The sequence below is a fragment of the Dipodomys ordii genome, unplaced genomic scaffold, assembly GCF_000151885.1.
Source record: "Dipodomys ordii isolate 6190 unplaced genomic scaffold, Dord_2.0 Scaffold17, whole genome shotgun sequence".
Lineage (NCBI taxonomy): Eukaryota > Metazoa > Chordata > Mammalia > Rodentia > Heteromyidae > Dipodomys > Dipodomys ordii.
This window is the reverse complement of record NW_012267233.1, coordinates 13792819-13800628: the sequence shown is the minus strand read 5'-3', so window position 1 is coordinate 13800628 and position 7810 is coordinate 13792819. Positions and strand designations below refer to the sequence as shown.

Here is a 7810-nt window from a genome sequence, read left to right as displayed (position 1 = left end):
GGCTTTTTTCTTTTTGCTTATGTGGTGCTGAGGAATCGAACTCAGGGCCTCAGGCATGCAAGGCAAGCACTCTACCACTGAGCCACCTTCCCAGCCCCAGGATTTTACTTTTTTTGCCAGTGATAGTTGATATAAGAATCTAGCCAAGGAAACTTTGTAATGACAACCTTTTTACTTTGAAAAGTACACATCGTAAAACACTTTCTTGAATCTATAAATGGAAGTCATTTCACTAAAGCTAAGCTGTGAGTCACATTACACAGTATTTCCAAGAAAACAAAACCTAATCATTTTTCACTTACAAGGGCCATGGAATTACAATAGTAGAGAGGGCTTGTAACTACCTAAGAACAACAGATCAAGCTTGAGAAATTAATGTGAGCTCTCTATATAAATTTAGTGATCTCAAAATGGATGATTTGGGCTGTTTTACTCACTTTTACTGTTTCATGAAATACTGTCTGACAGAGTGAACACGGGAGCAGTAACAATTCCATTAACAGTGAGTCTTACATCCTTGTCCCTTAAAGCGCCTTTCCCCAGCTTACACCCTTTATATATAGTGTTCAGTGTGTGGACATTTAGCATGCTTCTGTTTGAAGTACTTGCATCTGGAGAGACAGCTTGAAAAAAAAACTAAAGCAAAACAGAAAAATCCATTGGCATTTTGAGAGTTGAATCCACAGAAGATGTCGTTTGCAATGTGCTGAAAACATAAGGTCCCAACAGCCGGAACAGGCCGGGTGCCAGGCAATTTCACTTCCAGAGAAAGGAGGACTGAGCAGTCCTCCAAGGATTAGCTCCAACTCAGCAGCTGCTGTCTGAGTTTGATTAGGCACATCCTGCTCTAGGAGACCTACATTAACCCCCAAAGCCCCCAGGGAACTTCAGGGCTGTCTTTTAAACAAAAGACTCTTCCCCAGGACACCCAAGGGCAAAAGGCAAAACAATATGGAGGTTAAGCTCCCCAAGACTGGATTTGAGAGAACAATCTTGGAAGGAAGCTGATGCAGAGTTTCAGAATTGCAAGTCCTTTTCAGATCCTGGAATTTTAACACACTTGGGAGGGGAGCAGAGAGGGTCAGAGAAGCTAGTGATTTGCTGGAAGGAGACTCGTCAGCCTTGATATCCAGGTCTTCTGAAGTACCAACCGGAGTGCTGTATCCATAGCACTACAAATAATGGCTGTGTATTTTTGAAAATTGAGCTGAGATAGAAGAAACTTCAAGGAGGAAAAGAAACTTTAAGGGGGAAAAGAAATCATTATGGAATTGTGTTACGTCTTACATAGATTGTTGAGGCATATTGAGAATTTTTTTTCTTTCAGAAGATTTATACACACTTTTTAAAAATCAATGTGTATTTAATAAGTGGCCAGTAAATGGATCACTCCAGTAAATTTTATGTAGTGTGTGTGTGTGTGTGTGTGTGTGTGTGTGTGTGTGTGTGTGTGTGTGTGTGTGTGTGTGTGTGTGTGTGTAGAGCAGGCATCCAGAGAAGGTTTTGGGAGGAAACGCTGAATCCAGGCCCACTTGTCTGAGAATGAAAAGATGTCTAATGGAATGAGCTCTTTTGTTCCACTATGGCAGCATGAAGAGCCCCCCCTTGGACGATTTATGACCTTCTGTCTGTAGATGGTAGGTGGGCTTACATTATCTGGGTTGAAGAATATGTGTGGGGTCTTTGGGCCTAAGGCTGTCCAGGTAACAAAAGGTATTTTAGAAGAAGAAAGCTATCTTGAGTTCTCAGAGGGTAATATGTTGTTGTTTGTCTAGCATCTGTGTTGAGTATTGAGAATTCACCCTGATTTGTGGTTGTAACAAGATCCTCAGCTTTCTTCCTTTTAAAAGCTGGGGAGTTAATTTCTTGTAGGAAACAACACATGAAATCCCAGGCTATCACTAAGATGTGTGCTTTCTCTTTTTGCCCAATTAAAGGATAGTACCATTAGGGTTCTGTTCAATGTAATGGGAATTATTAAACATTGTTGCATTAGAGCGGTTTGGCTAAACAAGTGAAAAAAATTTTAGGTGGTTTTTTGCACTTCAGTTTCCAAGTGGGATTTTAGAATCTATCTTTATATATCTGAATCCATGGAATTTTGAAATTGGTCATTTTTCAAGGTTGAGGGTGAGTGAAGTGTATATTTTCTCTTGTGGTCTTGCCATGATCCTTTCTGCAGAATTCACAAAAAGATGGTTCAATTTAGAATGCTCTGTAGAGATAGAGGAATTTCTCTCTCTCTCTTTTTTTTATTTTGCAATTATACTTCCCCCCCCTAAGGTTTGGGATCTGAAACCAAGAATGTCTGCCGTGAGAGCTATGACTTGCAGACTATTTTTGTTTAGGAGACACATCAGAATGTACCTGTGTCTGTTGATTGATCAGTTGAGCTTTTGAAGTACCTGTTGTCTGAAAGTGAATTTTTCAAGTGATTTACCTGATTTTTTTTTCTTTTCCTTTCTGGTTGGAGAAAAGTTAGGGCAGAAGGGAAAGCTTTGTATTGTTTTTGTTGTCTGTTCACCACAGATACAGCTTTCGATTCTTTAGAAAGAGGAGATATCAAAAGGTCTTTAATCCTTTCTTTCTTTGTTCCCTTTTAGTGGTAGTAGTGTCTCTTGGCCCCATGGAAAAGTCCTTTCCTAATGCTATTATTATACTCTCAGTGATGGAGAGGCAGCAGCAAAAGTGATCTCTGTAGGCAATTATTCTAGTTCATACCATGGACTGCACAACTTTGAGAAAAATCAAAGTAAGGGAAATAGCTTAGAGATTTAAGATGCACAGTGATCAGTTTTAGGATGTGAAGTTGTCAGATAAATCTTGTAGCACTGCCTCCAGATTGTTGCCTTAGCTAGAAGTCCCGTTGCTCAGATGGTGGTTTTTACCTAGGAAAGGCCGTATTTGTTTCTGCAGTAGCTTTCTACAAGTGGAAAGTGCTTTCTGCCAGCTCTGTTCTTTCTTTCCTGGGATTGACGTTACCCCTTCTCAACTGCTTTTTGCTTTGTGTTTGGTTGGAAATATATCATCCCTTTCAGAGCCAGCCAATTGGGTGGTGTGATTCATCAAGTAAAATTTCTCCAAGGAGTTATTGATTCAATTGCTCCATTGTAAAGTAGTTCACACTACAGTGATAAGCCCAGAATGTGAAATCTCCTTGAAGAATCTTTTTTTTTTTTCTTTCAAAAATACACATGACACATTATTAGGTCTGGGTGGCCAAAATCCCACACTAAATAGCACTGCTGTCTTTTTCTTTTTTTCTTTGTTGCCAGTTCTGGAGCTTGTACTCAGGGACTAGGTGCTGTCCCTGAGGCTAGCACTCTACCACCACTTCTGGTTTTTTGGTAGCTAGTTAGAGATAAGAGTCTCACAGACTTCCCTGCCCAGGCTAGCTAGCATAACAGCAGGAGCCACCAGCACCCAGCTTTGGCATCTTGTGTTTTAGAAGCCTGGTGGTGCTTTGCTGTTTTAAGCTAAACACTATATCAACAGAAAGTTGAAATTTTTGAAGAATAGATGTAGTTCAGGAATGTTGTGGGGAAGGATGAGAAGGTGAATGTTGTGTATACATGGATATCTGTACATTTTTGGTTTACACATGCATGCCATGTGTTTTTAATTCATGCATGTTTGAAAATATTTATGTATTCAATTTTTTTTCTCTAGTGGTACTGAGATTTGAACCCTCCATCATTTATTTAATCCATACCTCCAAACTTTTTTGCTTTATCTTTTAGCTGGAATGACAGATGAGTACCAGCATGCCTAGCTTATTGGTAGAGATGGAGTCACACTTACTTTTTGCCTGAGCTGCCTGCTTATAGGGAATTGTGTTCCCTATTAATTTTGCTGGGACCTGAGTTTGCCCCACTGGACTGTGCTGTGCTTTTTCCAGGGGAGTTCACTGTGCTTTTGAGAGGAGCCTTTCATTCTAGACATTCTGGAGCAGATTGACAGTAAGCTGGATAAAAATATGTAGAAAGGTGATTAGTTTAATTGGCCCACTATTATAATTATTCAGTAGGTGACTGTAAGCTTGCCATTATAGCCCTGGTAAGAAGGGGAGGAGAAAGCCATGGAAAACAGCAGCAACATTATAAAACATTAGCTTCAACGTGCAGTTAATAACAAATTACCCTGGCACTTTAAGGACAGAGAAATTCTTAACTATTTGGTACAAGAATTCATCTGAGGGGGAAAAAAAAGAGACAGAGAGAGAGGCTTTTTTTTTTCTTCCCCAAGGATAACTGTGGGAAATTCTGCTAATGGCTTCTTTTCCATAGGATACCTAGGAGGAGCAGGCTTTCAGGAGAGGTAAAATCGTTCTTGTGTATGTGTTTGTAACTTGAAGATACTGTCTTCTAAAGTCGTTTCCACATTCAGGGTGGCCACAATGATGGTGTTGTTTTGATTTCTTTCTTTCTTTTCTTTTCTTTCGTTTTTTTTTTTTTTTGAGGGGTTAAGGGGAAGAAATTCAGCCCCTGGGTAACATTGTAAAGTGGAGTATTTTTCTTTCACATCAAAGAGCAGAGAATGTTGAACAGACAGTGAGCTAAGACGTGAGGAGCAGGCATTTTGGTCCTTTCACTGGGAAACTATGCGTGGAATGTCCTCCTTCATGGACCAGAGACCCTGAAGTGAATTCAGGTGCCTGTGTGGTGCGAAGATTTCCTGCAGTGCAGTGACTACAGGAAGAAATTGCAACCAGATGAACCCAAAATAAAATGGATGGCTTTATTGGACATTCTTTTCATGAGATTTAACTTTCTAATGTGCACATATATCACTCTGGAGATGTCATTAAAAACGGCTGACCTTTTGTTGGGGTGTGGGGGAGTACTGCATGCTGTCTGTGAGGCTTTGCTTGGTGTGGCTTTGATTCCCACCCATAGCTGTTGAGCATGTGAGATCATATATATATACATACATATATATATGTATATATGTTTGTATGTATGTATGTATTTTTTCCCTTCATCTGAATCACACTAACAACTGATTAAAAACATTTAATGAAAACCAGTCAGAACCAATTTCAGTTAGATAGTCCAGTTTAGGATCAAAGTGTTTCTGGTTTCAGATGTGGAAATTATGACTCCCTTAAAAATCCTGGTTGAAGGCAGTATTAGGATGTCTCCTTGCACAGGGCACTGGCTTGCTTTGTGTTGAGTTCCTTCCACTCTTGCCTGGGGTTAATGATTGCAGGGTTACTGGGAATAATGAACTAGCTCTGCAAAGCTTGTTTTCACCAAGCTGGTACCATATTTAAAACTGGACCTCCTCCCTCTTGCCTTTCCAGTAGGAGTCAGCACACTGTTGGTTACACCGTACAGATATTGCAGTCTCCATCAGGCTGTTTAATGGGATTTGGTGTCCTGTCATTTTGTGTCCTTCAGTGGTGCTTCTTCTTTGTGTATGGGTTTTCCTCCATCTTCCATGGAAGTTTGAGGACTTTCTCCAGTTATGGTCTTTAATGGGACCAGTATTGGAGTGAGACAAGACTAGGGTCCTTACTTTTTAGCAGATAAAGGAAATGGATTACAGTGATACAAAATTGTTTTCTGCACTTCAGATTATTCTAAAGAAATGATCAGACTCCAGCTGACCCATCACTTCTGTCAAAGTCATGATGATAGCCTCTGCCTAAATGTCCCATGTTCATGCCTTTGATCCTTTCTTGTGACTTACCTTTTGCCATCTTAGAGGCAAGACGTTGTTGGGGCTTCCAGTCAGTGTGTGATGTCCTTAGGGAAAAAGGTGGTACTGTCTGGTTCCTGGTCATCCTTAAGAAGAACCAGGCCACTATATGTCCTCATTAGTCTCCATTTCTCCTCCAGTAACCAGCCTTTCATCTGTTTCCTTAGAACTGGAGGCTACATCCCTGAACACTTCTTTTTCTGAGTCCAGTTCCTCTCTGAGTTTATCTATGCTTAATCTTGTCCTTCACAATTCTTGCTGGACTGCCATTATTTGAGAGCTCTCTTAGAGAACTGGGAGAAGGTTCTTACCTTGGGGTTGGAAGTGAGGCCCAATTTCTCCAGCCTTTTGTTCTCCCATAAAGCATTCTATTGGCCAAAACTCCTCTCAGCTTGGTCACATTTCAGGCAGGGTAACTGCATTGAGGCAGATAAGAAAACAGACTCATCTAAGACCATTTATGGACAAACTGGATTCCTGACTCTGCTGGTTTCAGAGGGCTTTCTCATGCTTTGTGGGACCCTCCCTGACCCATATTCTGCATGTAAAATCAGAATAAGAACACTAACTCAGTTCTTGACGGGGAGAGTGCCAGGAAGGAAAGAAGATAATAAGGGCCTCTGGAAGAAAGGGTCCAGGAAGACAATTACAGAGCTCTTTCTATACACCATCCAAACTGGTTCTCACTATAACTTTGTGGGTGTCATTGACCTCATTCCATGGATGAGGGAAACCTGTCCCCAGACAGATTGAAGGGACGCCTGTAATGTAAAGATCACACCTGTAATCCTAGCTACTCAGGAAGCTCAGATCTGAGGACTGTGGTTACAAGCCAGCCCAGGCAGGAAAGACCATGAGATACTTTTTTTTTTTTTTTTTTTTTTTGCGGTCACGGGGCTTGAACTCTGGGCCTGAGTGCTGTCTCAGCTCTTCAGCTCAAGGCAAGCACTCTACCACTGGAGCCATAGCACCACTTCCGGTTTTCTGAGTGGTTTCTTGGAGATAAGAGTCTCACAGACTTTCCTGCCCTAATGGCTTTGAACAGAGATTCTCAGATCTCAGCATCCTGAGTAGCTAGGATTAGGCACGAGTCACTGGTGCCGGGCTTTCCATGAGATGCTTATCTCTAGTTAACCACCAGAAAAGTGGAAAGTGGCACTGTGGCACAATGTGGTAGGACACTAGTCTTGAGCAGAAGAGCTCAGGAGAGCACCCAGGCCCTAAGTTCAAGCCCAAGACTGACCAAAAAAAAACCAAAACCAAAAACGAAAAACAACAACTATGAGCATCTGGTCTGAAATTTAAGTACCAACTGACATAAATAACCATGGCTTTAAGACCTGACTTGGAGGCAGTGGTAGTTATGTTTTCTTGTTTACTTCATCATTTTTTTCTTGATATTTTGGTTACTCCAGAGTGGCTATGCCTATGGAAGATAGACTTCTGTGAATACATACTGATTGTTTATGAGTCTAGGTTTATTTTATTTGTTTTTGGTAGTACTAGGAATTAGACCCAAAGGGCTGTTTAATTTTTATTAGCATTTTTTTATTGTACAAAGAACTTTTACTGTGATATTTACATATATACATGCAATGTGGTTTGATCAAGTTTGTCCTGTCTATATTACTCTTCACCTACCTAACTTTAAATTTAGGCATGTTCAAAGATAATCCAGACTTTGAAGTTTTGGAGACAATATTTTTTCAGTCATCCCTCATATGGGAGTGGACTTGTTTCCAGAATCCTTGCAGATGCCAAAATCCAAGGATGCTCAAGTCTCATAATAAGTGAATAGTAGTTGTATATAACTTTTGCACATTTCCTGAAATACTGGCATAAATCATACTCAATGTACAGAACCCATACATTCAGTCCTTTTACTCTTAAATTTGAGAGATGAAAACTAGGTGGAGAAGAGGTAATGTCAAATATAATGAGATCTACATTCTTCCCACTCCGTAATAGTCAGTACTATAGTATGTTATAAAAGTAAATGAGCCCAGGCCCTGGTGGCTCACACCTGACATTCTAACTAATCAGGAGGCTGAGATCTAAGGATCTCAATTCAAAGCCAGCCAGGGCAGGAAAGTTGATGAGACTCTTTTTT

At 40.6% G+C, this 7810-nt stretch overlaps 1 protein-coding gene across 1 annotated transcript in view; it reads left to right on the top strand.

Moving 5' to 3' along the window:
- The window catches only part of Sdc2 (syndecan 2), a 109974-nt gene that overhangs the window by 26511 nt on the left and 75653 nt on the right, over positions 1 to 7810 (top strand). The gene's annotated exons all lie outside the window — the stretch shown is intronic.